General features: G+C 39.9%; 1 long non-coding RNA gene and 1 pseudogene across 1 annotated transcript; both read left to right on the top strand.

Moving 5' to 3' along the window:
* The first annotated feature begins 5,206 nt into the window (after window positions 1–5,206).
* Window positions 5,207–15,149, top strand: part of LOC115146874 (protein zer-1 homolog) — a 53,184-nt pseudogene continuing 43,241 nt past the window's right edge.
* On the top strand, window positions 7,290–14,041 carry LOC135562377 (uncharacterized). Its single transcript, XR_010459882.1, has 2 exons — window positions 7,290–12,089; window positions 13,279–14,041. It is a non-coding gene; the product is annotated as an uncharacterized LOC135562377 (long non-coding RNA).

Raw genomic sequence — 15,149 nt, 5'->3', positions numbered from 1 at the left:
AGGAATAAGTGGAATAATAGGGTTACTCCTGGAATAAGTGGAATATTAGGGTTACTCCTGGAATAAGTGGAATAATAGGGTTACTCCTGGAATAAGTGGAATAATAGGGTTACTCCTGGAATAAGTGGAATAATAGGGTGACTCCTGGAATAAGTGGAATAATAGGGTTACTCCTGGAATAAGTAGGAAATGTTGCTTATGTTGGTCCAGATACAGATACGCAGGTGTGAGATTTTAAATGCTCACGTTAATGTGTATAAGAAAAGGGACACTTGACTCTTCTTTAGATGCTGTCTTTACCATACATGAGCTGCATTCAGCCTTAATAGGCTGTGGATATACAGCCCCATCTACCTGATGAGGTCATACATGTTCTCCTGGGATTATTTAATACGAGTTGGAGTGAGGCGCTTAGACCTTCTGGTTGGAAACGTGTAGTAATATTACCTTTTGTAAAGCCTGGTAACGACCTTTCATGTGCTGATAGTTATAGACCAATTGCACTGACCTCTAACTTGTGTAAAATTATAGAAAAGATGATAGTCAATAGATTGTAATATTTCCTGGAACATAGAGGTTTATTGATTCAATGTCAAAGGGTATTCCGTAAAGGTAGATCTACTTTGGATACATTAGTAAAGGTGAGTAATGATGTTGAAAAACTCTGATCAAAAAATAAGTAATGGCTACGGTCTTTTTTGACATTGAAAAAACTTCTGACACTATGTGGAGAGAAGGCCTACTGATTAAGATGGAAAGACTTGGTATTCGTGGGAGATTATATAACTGGGTTTTGGCCTTATTTAATCACTCTTTTTGAGTTAAAATAGGATCCATTTTAACTGATGCCTATGGAGATGACAGTGGTATTCCTCAAGGCAGTGCTATCAGTCCTATTTTGTTCAACATTATGATTAACAATGTGTATATGCTGATGATGGAGCTATTTGGAAGAGGGGAAGGAATGTCTCTCATGATCAAATCTATTCAACAAGCTATAGTAGATGTTGAAAGATGGTTGATTGACTGGGGCTTTAAATTGTTAGTGGCAAATTCTTGTTGCATGTTCTTCTCAAAGAAGAAAGTTGGTGATAATATACAGTTGTTTCTATATGGACAGCCTATGGGGAGGGTTTATAAGTACAAATATTTGGGTCTATGGTTCAGTGAGCGATACACATGGAAAGATCATGTCATAAATGTTGAAACAAAGTGTAAGAAGATTAATCTTATGTGCTCGGTCTCTAGTTATGAATGGGGTGCTGACAGACAATTGTTGATAGATATTTATAGAGCTCTGATAAGGACGACAATTGATTACGGGTGTATATTTTATGGAACAGCGGCTAAGACTTGGCTTCAGAACCTGGACAGAATCCAGTATATAGCTTTAAGGATATGTATTGGCGCATTTAAATCAACATCTGGAGTTACTGTTCTAGATGACTGTTGAGAATATATTACTAGACAAGGCAGTGGATTTGGTTGGACAGTTGGAAAGCTTGCTGAAGAGAGTGGTTTGAAGGATTTGGAGGTTGGCCCAGATAGTGGGCGCACAGGAGCAGGTGTTTACGTTCCTGAATTTGATGTTTGTGATAAAAGTTGCCCTCCAGTGGGTGGAGGACATACAATCTGTTAGAATTATAGTATGCTCAGATGCTCTGTCTGGATTAAATGTTTATAATATAGTAAATCTAATAGGAGTGACCTACTATTGGAGGTATTAATGTTATGGGTGTAAAGTGAGATTCTGCAGGGTCTCAGCACATTCGGGTGTGGAAGGGAATGAAATTGTAGACCAGTTAACCAAAAGAGCTTTGAAATGAGATATAATTGGTAGTAATGTTTCACTGGGTAGAGGTGAGGCTAAATGTAAGATCAGAGCCATTTTGATAGATGTGTGGCAGAAGAGATGGGACTCTGAGCCCAAGGGCTGGCATTTATATGCCCTCCAATTAAAGGTTGGTGGACCAAGATTCAAAAGTCAAATTATGGAGGAAGAGGTGGTGTTTGTTCGATTGCGCTTAGGACATTGTACATTGAACCTGTTATTACATCTGGTTGGCAAGTATGTGAATGGTTTGTGTCTGGATAATATGGTTGATGAAACGGTGGAGCATGTGTTGTTATATTGTTGTAAGTATGTTGAAGAGAGGTAAAGATTGAAGTGTAGGGTCATTGAAGTGGGACGTGGTTGGGGGCATTTGGAAGGGATTTGGGGGATGGGGAGGGCCTATAAGAAGTTAGTTGGGCTCTTTTTGTTGAGTTGGGTAGGAGGATTTAGACATGTTGTAAACTGTGATTGACCATACACTCCACCAGAGGGGGTGGCGGCATGCACCTTTAACGTTGGTTTGCGGACCGCCATTATTTCATAGAAAAATAAGAAAATGCATAAAGTTAGTAAGTGTATCTTTTTTGTATTTGAAAAAGAATTTATCCTTCAAATGAAAGTTATGATCCAAACCATTACAAAACTGTGTACCGTGCAAGGCATATTTGCGTTTGGACGGACTCTGTCAATCATCGTATTCTTATCGGCAGACTCAACAGCCTTGGTTCCTCTAATGATTGCCTCGCCTGGTTCACTAACTACTTCTCAGACAGAGTTCAGTGTTTCAAATCGGACAGCCTGTTGTCCACACCTCTGGCAGTCTCTATGGGGGTGCCACAGGGTTCAATTCTCGGGCTGACTCTTTTCTCTGTATATATCAATGACTTCGCTCTTGCTGCAGGTGATCCACCTCTACGCAGACGACACCATTTTGTATACATCTGGCACTTCTTTGGACACTGTGATAACAAACCTCCAAACGAGCTTCAATGCCGTACAACACTCCTTCCGTGGCCTCTAACTGCTCTTAAACGCTAGTAAAACTAAATGTATGCTCTTCAACCAATTGCTGCCCGCGCCCGCCTGCCCACCTAGCATCACTACTCTGGACGGTTCTGACTTAGAATATGTGGATAACTATAAATACCTAGGTGTCTGGTTAGACTGTAAACTCTTCTTCCAGACTCACATTATGAATCTCCAATCCAAAATTAAATCTAGAATTGGCTTCCTATTTCGCAACAAAGCCTCCTTCACTCATGCTGCCAAACATATCCTCGTAAAACTGACTATCCTGGCGATCCTCGACTTCGGCGATGTCATTTACAAAGTAGCCTTCAACACTCTACTCAGCAAATTGGATGCAGTCTATCACAGTGCCATCCGTTTTGACACCAAAGCCCCATATACTACCTACCATTGTGACCTGTATGCTCTCGTTGGCTGGTCCTCGCTACATATTTGTCGCCAAACCCACTGGCTCCAGGTCATCTATAAGTCTTTGCTAGGTAAAGCTCCGCCTTATCTCAGCTCACTGGTCACCATAGCAACACCCACCCGTAGCACGCATATTTCACTGGTCATTCCCAAAGCCAACACCTGCTTTGGCCGCCTTTCATTCCAGTTCTCTGCTGCCAATGACTGGAACGAATTGCAAAAATCACTGAAGTTGGAGACTTATATCTCCTTCACTAACTTCAAGCATCGGCTGTCAGAGCAGCTTACCGATCGCTGCAGCTGGACACAGCCCATCTATAAATAGCCCATCCAACCAACTACCTACCTCATCCCCATATTTTTTTTCTTTTTTTCTGCTCTTTTGCACAACGATATTTCTACTTGCACATCTTCATCTGCACATCTATCACTCCAGTGTTAATTGCTAAATTGTAATTACTTTGTCACTATGGCCTATGGCCTTACCTCCTTACTTAATTTGCACACACTGTATACAGATTTTCTATTGTGTTATTGACTGTACGTTTGTTTATCCCATGTGTAACTCTATGTTGTTGTTTTTGTCGCACTGCTTTGCTATATCTTGGCCAGGTCGCAGTTGTAAATGAGAACTTGTTCACAACTAGCCTACCTGGTTAAATAAAGGTGAAATAAATAAATAAATATATTTTTAAAGTGTACCAATGGCCTAATGGAATTTGACTTATGAATTAGGGCTAGGATTACCACTGTTATTTTTTTTTGTTATGCCATCTCACCATAATCAATCGTTATTCTTCTACTTTGCATTATTTAATGTAAATAATAATTAGAATAGCTTATTGCAGTAACTATGCACATATTTTGTGTAGTGTATGCTATGCCAGACCTGGCTACAAGTTCATTAAAACTCATCAGTTTGAGATAGCTAATAAAAAAACATTAAACAAATTGTATTACCATGAAATGCTTACTTAGGAGCCCTTAACCAACAATGCAGAGTTAAAAAAAAAAGTAGGACAAATTTGCTAAATAAACTAAAGGCAAACTAGTAACACAATAAAAATACATTCACGTAGATATTACCTCAATTAGCCAGACTACCAGTGCCCTCTGCACATTGGCTTCCCGGACTATTTGCATTCTGTCCCCCCATCCGCCAACTCCCTCTTTTTACGCTGCTGCTACTCTCTGTTTATCATCTATGCATAGTCACTTTAACCATATCTACATGTACACATTACCTCAATTAGTCCGACTAACCGGTGCCCCCGCACATTGACTCTGTACCGGTACCACCATGCTACTGTTATTTTCACTGTCATTTTACAGTTTTTATTTTCTTTTGTATTTCTTTACTCATCTATTGTTTACCTAATACCTTATTTATTTACTTAAAAATGGCACTGTTGGTTAGGGCTTGTAAATAACAGATAAACTTTGATTTGAAATAACAATAACGAGTCTATATAGAAGTGGTACTTGTACCAAGTCAATGTGCAGGAGTACAGGGTAGTCGAGGTAATTGTACATGTAGATAGGGGTAAATTGACTATGCATAGATAATAAACAGAGAGTGCGTGTGTGTCTGTGTTTCCGTGGAGGCTGCTGAGGAGAGGAATGGTATCAAACACATCAAAGATGTGGTTTCCATGTGGTTGATACCACTCCATTCCAGCCATTACTATGAGCCGTCCTCCTCTCAGCAGCCTCCACTGGACAGTGTGTCTGCTTAGAGTCAAGTGACTGTACATCGAGTCAGTGCAAAAAAAAATAAGAATAGATAAGAATAAAATAAGGGTGTCAATGCAAATAGTCCGCTACCTTCCTTATCCAAAATGTGGAGAGAATTTAACTAACAGTGATCATGCAACAATATGCTTTCTTAAAATTAAATGGGAAACAATTCACATAATCTTCTCCTGAAGCAGGAAGCAATTCATAACAACACAGATGAACCGGAAGAGGATGTTGTTTTGTTGACATCAGACGAACACGAAAAACAGAGGGGAATATAAATGATTAAACAATAAATGAATTGAATCAACCAAAGAACTACCCGTGTGCAAAGCTAAGGTATGACAGTGTCCGATAAACTGCAAATGAGCAATGTTGACAAATCCTGTCTAAAGCTAGCTAGATCGCCAAACATTTATTCACTAGCTAGCTAATGAATCTAATTAACGCGACTTACAGTAGCTGAGCAAGCCAGCAATGGATTTGATGTAGCTAACTAACGTTATTTAGCAAAATAGCTATATGTCATGGTTGAAATTCATACTTCTAATAAAATATGTTATCGAATACAAGCACCGACTTTTTCTAATTGGTTGAGACATAACGGCTTGAAAGTTACTATGTAAGCTGAGATTCAATTGGCGCCGAGTTGAACAACACAAATGAGGATAAAGTCGGCGATTGTAGTGCTCCATACATTTTTATTAAAAATCCAAATTTCATGCCGCAGTTGTACAGGTAAGCGTTTACAAAATTGACGTTTTTACAAGTATCAATGGCGACCCAATAATGTCGCTAGTAAATCGCGCGGTCAGTTATCAACAAGGTTACTCAGCTCCGCCTCGATAGACGGGAATTGAGTTGAGCGTTCCTCAGCTAGCAAACATGTTTCACCCCTTCCATGGCGTGGCTAGCCACTAGCTACTTGACATACTCATTTGTACTTGTCCGATTTGTCGAGGTGTTTGTAGTTCGGTAACTTAGTTAACTACTGCCATCAAATGTAGCTAGCTAACGTTAATGATTCAGAAGTAGCTAAGCAGTTAGCTATCTAGCTAAATATTTAAGCTAGTTTCCGCAAACATTCCTAATTGAAAGAACCACATTAATGTTATGGAAGCGAAGCCTGTCATTACATGTGTTGCCATTTGGATTATCCTAAATCCGTTTAGTTTGGCCATGTAGCAGACAAACTGGTACGAATTTCACCTGCCAAGTCCCACTTGTTTAGATGTTGCTCAAATGGAAACGCTTGCTTTATTTAGCCAACTAGCTAGCCAAATACTTTGTTTACAGTCTTAATCATACTTTTTTTATGACACGATTTACAGTGTTAACAATGAGTTTATGATAACTTGCATCATTAGACTGTAATTGTCATTTCCTTAAACATGAAGTATATACTTTTTGATATTTCTATCAAAGCAATGTCAAGTATCCTAATAACAACAACTTGTCTTTGTCTCCAGCAGCTTCTTGTAGACCTAACCCCGGAGTTAAGGAGGTCTTGAGCACACTGCCTCTTCTGTGACCATCTCATCTATCCCGATGCCTACCCTTTGAGAGCTTCCCGGCACCTACCTCCTGAGGCCACCTGCTTTGCCCTGTGGTTGTCAAACAAAGGGGCAGTGAGAGGCAGCAGCCGACATGGCAGCCAAGGCAGGGGACAACCCCGACAGCCTCATGGCACTGACCACAGCCTTCTGCCTGAGGAACCTGAGGAGGACCATGTGCTACCTGGGAGAGAGGAACAAGCTCTGCCTGCGCTCAGATGTCTTCCTGCCCAGCGAGATCTGTGACAAGCTGGTCAACACGTACGTATAATTGGGATTTGTAATGGGTGCTAATCCTAATGTTCAATTAAGCACTGTCAGACTGGTTTTGCTTGTTGGTTTGTCTAATTTTTCACATTATGTTGCTATGGTCTTATGAGGTGTCAAGGATGTTTTCATGATCAATCATTTTATTAGCAGCAGCTCATGAGCATTGATTTATGATTTGCTTCGAATCTCAATGTAAATGAATTGTCAAATGCCAACCATAGTTTGATACTGTATGTCAATTTGATCTTGTGTCTGTCAAATAATGATTTGTCTGCTGTTTTATGTATCCATCTTCACAGATACACGTTGCTGGTCCATATGGACAGTAACTTTTGAGCCGCAGGACGGCTTCTTCCAGCTGTTCTCGGACCCGCACAGCACCAGGCTCACCGGGGTACAGCTGAGGGAGGACTTTTTTGCGTGACAGGGACCTGGAGGCCATTGGGGAACAGGTGGGACATTGTGGAGGCAGATTAGTCTGGTCCCAGTTCTGTTTGTGTTGTATAGCCCCTGTGGACCATAGGAGTTGGCTAGACAGTACAAACAGATCTGAGAGCAGGCTATAGGTAGACTGTATTTCCGGTAAAGGCAAGCAGGGGCACTCATGGGATTTCGAGTGATGGTGAATATAAAAAATACATTGAAATCCCACAAGTGCCCCTGCTGCGTTTTCATGCATGAAACGGGTGGGGTGGCAGTGTTTCCTTCTGGAGGGCGTCAAGGCCCACAAACAATATGGAGGGCATTGGAATGGTTTCTCCAAGTACCTCTAAACAAATAAGCCATGACAATACATTCTTTCTAATCAGGACCAAAACAACAGCAAGACGCACTAATGCAAAAAAAAGTATAATAATGTCCAATGGCAAAATTTTACTAATTGAAAAAAAGCACATACAATGAGTGAACAAAGCATTAGGAACACCTGCTCTTTCTATGACATAGACTCACCAGGTGAATCCAGGTGAAAGCTATGATCCCTTATTGATGTCGCCTGTTAAATCCACTTTCATCAGTGTAGATGAAGAGGAGACAGGTTAAAGACATGGTTTGTGTATTCATCCATTCAGAGGGTGAATGGGCAAGACAAAATATTTAAGTGCCTTTGAATGGGGTATGGTACAGTGGTTCCTCCTTTAAAAGCTGCGTCATACTGCGGCACACCTTGCGTGCTGCCGCAGAATTCTGTGGCATGTCATTAAATTGTCAGCCATTTTTTGTTACTGCAAGTTATTTCTAGTTTGACCACCAGAGGGCAGCTTTGAGAAGCATTTGATAGTATTCCGAATTGGCATTACCAGATAATTTAAAACCTTTTTTGTAATAACATAGTATATGGGATTGATTTTAAGAAATTTAGCTTAATTAATTTGATTAAACTACCCATCCCGGATCCGGGAGAATTGTCATCACCTGACACTAATTAGCATAACGCCACGGACAAAAAATATTCATATTCATGAAATCACAAGTGAAATACAGCTTAGCCTTTTGTTAATCACCCTGTCGTCTCAGATTTTGAAATGATGCTTTACAGCCAAAGCAAGACATGCGTTTGTGTAAGTTTATCGATAGCCTAGTATAGCATTATGTCCAGCTAGCAGCAGGAAGCTTGGTCACGAAAATCAGAAAAGCAATCAAATTAACCGTATACCTTTGATGAGCTTCGGATGTTTTCACTGACGAGACTCCCAGTTAGACAGCAAATGTTCATTTTGTTCCATAAAGATTATTTTTATATCCGAAATACCTCCGTTTGTTCTTCACGTTTGGTTGAGAAATCCACCGGAAACTGCGGTCACGACAACGCCGAAAAATATTCCAAATTAGATCCATAATATCGACAGAAACATGGCAAACGTTTTTTATAATCAATCCTCAAGGTATTTTTCAAATATAATAATATATCAACCGGGTCAGTTGGCTTCTTAGTAGGAGCGAGAGAAACAATGGCCGCATTTGTCTATTGCGCACAAATCGCTCTGAGCGCCACCAGCTGACCACTGACGCAATGTTGTCGCTCACGCTCATTTTTCAAAATAAAAGCCTGAAACTATGTCTTGTGACACTAGACACATTAGGGAAGCCATAGAAAAAGGAATCTGGTTGATATCCCTTTCACTGCTCAATAGGGATGCAGAGGTTTCTAAATAAGAGTCACTTCCTGATTGGATTTTGCCTGCAATATCAGTTCTGTTATACTCACAGACAATATTTTTACAGTTTTGAAAACTTTAGAGTGTTTTCTATCCTAAGCTGTCAATTATATGCATATTCTATTATCTGGTCCTGAAAAATAGCCTGTTTACTTTGGGAACGTTATTTTTCCAAAAATGAAAATAGTGCCCCCTAGTTTCAAGAGGTTAATATTATGGTGTTTCTATTCAGAGAAAAAATGAAACCCTCAGGGTTTCCCGTTAGGATGGAATGGAAAATATCCTGCTGTACAACGTGATGGTAGGGAGTAGGCTACAGGATTGGAGGATTCTAAGTTGTTTACCTTCAAGAGACAACTTTTTTCCAATATTTCTGTAAATCAGTTATATTTATTCCCATAGTAAATGGACCCATAACTAAATCAACCTCAATTTCAAAGAGTATTATTTTACGAAATGTGTTTATTTGTTTATTAGGCTACTGTGCTGTCTACAATACATACTGTAGTAAACATGGGAAAGTGCCTAATTCCTTACATAAGGGAGAGCAGGTCATGTCTGTACTATAGAATGCAGGGCACGCGGGAGATCGGTGTTATTTCGTAGTTGTGATGTCTTCACTATTATTTTACAATGTAGAAAATAGTAAAAATAACAATACTGGAATGAGTTGGCGTGTCCAAACTTCTGATTGGTACTTGCTTAATTCATTTGATTAATATTATGGTGATTCTATTCTATGAATAATGAAAAACCCTCTGGGTTTCCGTTAGGATGGAACAGAAAATATGGCGCTGTACAACGCCCATAAATTCTGAGCATTGTCAGTTTCTAAATTCAGACTGTTGAGCTCTCGGTGCGCACACTGGACGTTTAGGCCGATGAGTAGTGTTGATTTGAGCATTCTGGCCTTACAACGGCAGTCAAGCACTCAAGCTAACGTTGGCTAGCTACTTCCAGACACAAATTTACTTGCTCAAGCAGAGCTAGTCAGGCAGTTTTCGTGTTACCCGGAGCATTGGTGACTGTGCTGCTGGAAACAATTTAATTACGCATTTTTGCCGACTTTACGGACACTGGCCATATTCAACCGGTGTTGAGTAAGTTCATTATTCTGTGCTCTGGTACACTCAGACGAGAGTGCTCTGAAATCGGTGTAAATGGCCAGAGCGAATTTATGAAAGCACCCAAATGTCCATTGAGAACGCACAATGACTATACCATTTAGCTAAGCTAAGAATGATGGGAATAATCAAGTCAATAAACATTGGGTAGTCAGATAGCCTATAGTTAATATCCTGGCAAGTTTGATGTATAACTACTAACATTAGGTAGATAGCTAACATACCAGTACGTACTGTTGTAATGATGTGCTATGTGGTTCGTAAGGACAGCGTAGCTAACAAATTGTCAGCCAACATAACGTGTAAGGTAACTTATTTGAAAAGTCATTACTTTATTACATTGAGTAGCAAGCTATCCCTTGATCATTAGGGCAAATCTGATTTGTTTTTTCACACCTACCTCGGAAATTAGACTATTCTTTAGTAAAGGTTGCATAGTCTATTGTTCAGCTATTAGTCCCCCTCCCCAACTTGCAACAAATTGTTGTTGTTCCCATCTCGTTCCTTTCCCTCTTCCACGCGTCATCATTCTGCGCCTGAGTGGCTCACTTGTGGGCGTGCTGGCAGGATATGGCAGCATCTTCGGTCGTAAGTCAAGAATTCTGCATACAGGTGCAGGTTTGTATGAAGGTGTGGTTATTCACAGGCAAATTGTTATATGCTATGGGGGTACATTTGTGTCTTTTTGTCGAGAGCAAAACTTTATTTTCAATCAAAAATAATTGTTCTGAAAGCAACTTTTTTCCGACACAAAGGAAGTCATAGCGGACACCTACGAAGAAGGACTATGTGATGATGGAATCTCAGGTAAGCAGCACTGGGTGTTCTTCCATCCAACTTTTACATTACTTTCTTTCATGGCAACTCATAAGCCGGCCATGTCATATTTGTTTCATAGTTGATATAATCATATTTCATGACAGTGTAACGGTTAGATGTTTTTACAGGAGGATGAAAGAACACAATATGTCTGTCACAAAGAGTTTTTGCAGCGTGTAGAGGGTGCAGGTATCATTGCATATTTCCCATCACCTAATGAACAACCACAATACCAGTCTGGTGTAAAGCATATTTCCCATCACCTAATGAACAACCACAATACCAGTCTGGTGTTAAGCTTTCTGTGCTGTGTTGACGTATACCTGAAAACGACATCTGCTGCTTTATATCTCAGTTATTCTTTTCATATCTACAAAAAATAAGCAATTTTCTTTACTTTCAGAGAGCGAGCTGATCAAGGGGTCGAAAATTTAGATATTTCCAGATGTTCACTGTCCGAGGAACAGGCCGTGGAAGCTTTACTGTGGCAAAAGTGTCCATAACCAGAGGTAATTCAAATGTTCACTGTCCGAGGAACAGGCCGGGGAAGCTTTACTGTGGCAAAAGTGTCCATAACCAGAGGTAATTAAACTGTTCACTGTCCGAGGAACAGGCCGGGGAAGCTTTACTGTGGCAAAAGTGTCCATAACCAGAGGTAATTGAAATGTTCTGTGTTCTTTTTCTCCATCTCTGCCTGTCTTGTTGTACATGGAACCTGTCTCACATGCATTTATTAAAAAACCTTTAAGATGTCAGCTGCTAATTTTCAGATTTACACCACATAAACACAGCCATTTTCACTGGACTATCTGTTGCTGTCAAGTCTGTCAAGTGATTTCCCTGGGGGTTTAGCCTTGCAATAACCAAGTGGTGAGACACATAGCTCTCTATATGTTTCAGTTACACTCCGATAGGTGTCTGCGTCACATACAGTATCTTCTATTGACATCATCTTCTATTGTTTGTCCTCATGTGTCTGTTTTTCAGCATAAAGTACTCTGTAGTCACTTAGTGTGGACACCAGGTGAGACAACACACGCACAATAAGTCTCTTCTTCACTTCATCCCTCTCCCTAAATCCTCTAGGTTATATCAGCTGTATTGATGAACCCCTCCCGCATCTGAACTGGCTGACACAGAGGGCACAGCATTATCATAGGTGAGAGGTTATTAACTTCTTGCGTCGAGCAATCTCGTATCCGGGAGCGTTAACTATTCATGAAAATCGCAAATGAAATGAAAGAAATATATTCACTCACAAGCTTAGCCTTTTGTTAACAACACTGTCATCTCAGATTTTCAAAATATGCTTTTCAACCATAGCTACACAATAATTTGTGTAAGAGTATTGATAGCTAGCATAGCATTAAGCCTAGCATTCAGCAGGCAACATTTCACAAAAACAAGAAAAGCATTCAAATAAAATCATTTACCTTTGAAGAACTTCGGATGTTTTCAATGAGGAGACTCTCAGTTAGATAGCAAATGTTCAGTTTTTCCAAAAAGATTATTTGTGTAGGAGAAATCGCTCCGTTTTTTTCATCACGTTTGGCTAAGAAAAAAAAATAATAATTCAGTCATTACAACGCCAAACTTTTTTCCAAATTAACTCCATAATATCGACAGAAACATGGCAAACGTTGTTTAGAATCAATCCTCAAGGTGTTTTTCACATATCTATTCGATGATAAATCATTCGTGGCAGTTGGGTTTCTCCTCGGAAGCAAATGGAAAAATACACGCATCTGGAAATTACACAATAATTGCGACGGAGGACACCAAGCGAGCACCTGGTAGATGTAGTGTAAAATGGTCAATCTTCCAATGATATGCCTACAAATACGTCACAATGCTGCAGACACCTTGGGGAAACGACAGAAAGTGTTAGCTCATTCCCTGGCGCATTCACAGCCATATAAGGAGACATTGGAACGCAGCGCCTTCAAAATCTGGTGCATTTCCTGTTTGAAATTTCATCTTGGTTTCGCCTGTAGCATCAGTTCTGTGGCACTCACAGATAATAGCTTTGCAGTTTTGGAAACGTCAGAGTGTTTTCTTTCCAAAGCTGTCAATTATATGCATAGTCGAGCATCTTTTCGTGACAAAATATCTTATTTAAAACGGGAATGTTTTTTTATCCAAAAATTAAAAGAGCGCCCCCTATATCGAAGAAGTTAAGGAGATGCTTTACATTGAAATACAGACAGAGATGTAGTAGTCCCAGAGTTAATGATCCAAGGTCAGTTTTGCATTTCACCTCCTGATGATTATGATGACTGACCGTGTTAGAATAAAAAAAACAAGGCTTAATCATGCTCTCTCTCTATCCACCTGTCTCTCGTCTGCAGGTATGATTTGATGTGAGAGAGGAAGCCAGTCCCGTCATCGCCACCTCACCCGCTCTTAAGATAACCTTCGGGCCAACTGGGGGCCTAAGGCTGGTTATGAACTGAGAGAATATTAGGGTAGCACTGTAATTCATTAATCATATGCTGTCTGCCGCTGTTCTTATCTATTTCCCTTTCTGTCTTCTACACCTCTCTCTTCCTCGTTTTATAATGCACACCATATGTGCATTGGAGTACAGATTGAACTTGTATTTATAATATAATATTACAAATATCATAATTATAATGCATCTATGTATTTATAACACCTGGATAATGGACTTCTTTCAATAAAGCATTTCACATTCTGGTTGAAATTAAGTATTTCATTGAAGTACTATCCTGTATCCTCAGATCAATGAGGATGAAGGGAGTTAGATATGCATAGTTTTTTTTCTGTATATATGAATTACAAATCAATCATGTTTCTAGTCTATTACATAGTTACAATGTGTAATCATTGATGTCCCAGCAGCAGGAGTGGTAAACACTGTTGAAGTCTATAATTCTAATATATACATGCAGACACGGCGTCATTCAAATAATGGAGTTTGAAATGACTGATAAAGAATGTCTCAGATTTATACCTGAACCGCACCTTTATTTGCCAAGGAAGAGTACATTATCAGTGAATATATTCAATGTGGGGATCTCATGCCTGGTAATAACTACAGTACATTATCAGTGAATATATTCAATGTGGGGATATCATGCCTGGTAATAACTACAGTACATTATCAGTGAATATATTCAATGTGGGGATCTCATGCCTGGTAATAACTACAGTACATTATCAGTGAATATATTCAATGTGGGGATCTCATGCCTGGTAATAACTACAGTACATGATCAGTGAATATATTCAATGTCCAGGCTACAATGTGGGGATCTCATGCCTGGTAATAACTACAGTACATGATCAGTGAATATATTCAATGTCCAGGCTACAATGTGGGAATCTCATGCCTGGTAATAACTACAGTACGTGTGTATATAGGACTTGCATCCTTGGCACAATAAAGTTATTCTACTCTATCCATAGGCTTCATTAATGCCATTCAGACTTGAAGTTGATACAACTATAATAGCTGAGGTTCATAGATAGGTTCTGAACTAATATTCAAGGCAAAAGTTTGAGGGTCCATACACAGATTGGCTACTTCCTGTAGCTAGCTACACATCCATAGGCATTAAGACTGGCTACTTCCTGTAGCTAGCTACACATCCATAGGCAAACAGATTGGCTACTTCCTGTAGCTAGCTACACATCCATAGGCATTAAGACTGGCTACTTCCTGTAGCTAGCTACACATCCATAGGCAAACAGATTGGCTACTTCCTGTAGCTAGCTACACATCCATAGGCATTAAGACTGGTTTGAGTGTGCTAGCTACACATCCATAGGCAAACAGATTGGCTGTTCCAACATCCATAGGCATTAAGACATCCAGCCACATCCATAGGCAAACAGATTGGCTATCCTGTAGCTAGCTACACATCCATAGGCATTAAGACTGGCTATTCTAGCTAGCTACACATCCATAGGCAAACAGATTGGCTACATTAGCTAGCTACACATCCATAGGCATTAAGACTGGACTTCCTGTAGCTAGCTACAATCCATAGGCAAACAGATTGGTTCCTGTAGCTAGGTACACATCTAAGAACTAATACACATTCAAGGCAAAAGTTGGCTGAGCTAGCTACACATCCATAGGCAAACAGATTGGCTACTTCCTGTAGCTAGCTACACATCCATAGGCATTAAGACTGGCTACTTCCTGTAGCTAGCTACACATCCATAGGCAAACAGATTGGCTACTTCCTGTAGC

The sequence above is a fragment of the Oncorhynchus nerka genome, linkage group LG19 (assembly GCF_034236695.1).
Source record: "Oncorhynchus nerka isolate Pitt River linkage group LG19, Oner_Uvic_2.0, whole genome shotgun sequence".
Lineage (NCBI taxonomy): Eukaryota > Metazoa > Chordata > Actinopteri > Salmoniformes > Salmonidae > Oncorhynchus > Oncorhynchus nerka.
The sequence above is the reverse complement of the archived record's forward strand: the minus strand, read 5'-3'. Positions and strand labels throughout refer to the sequence as shown.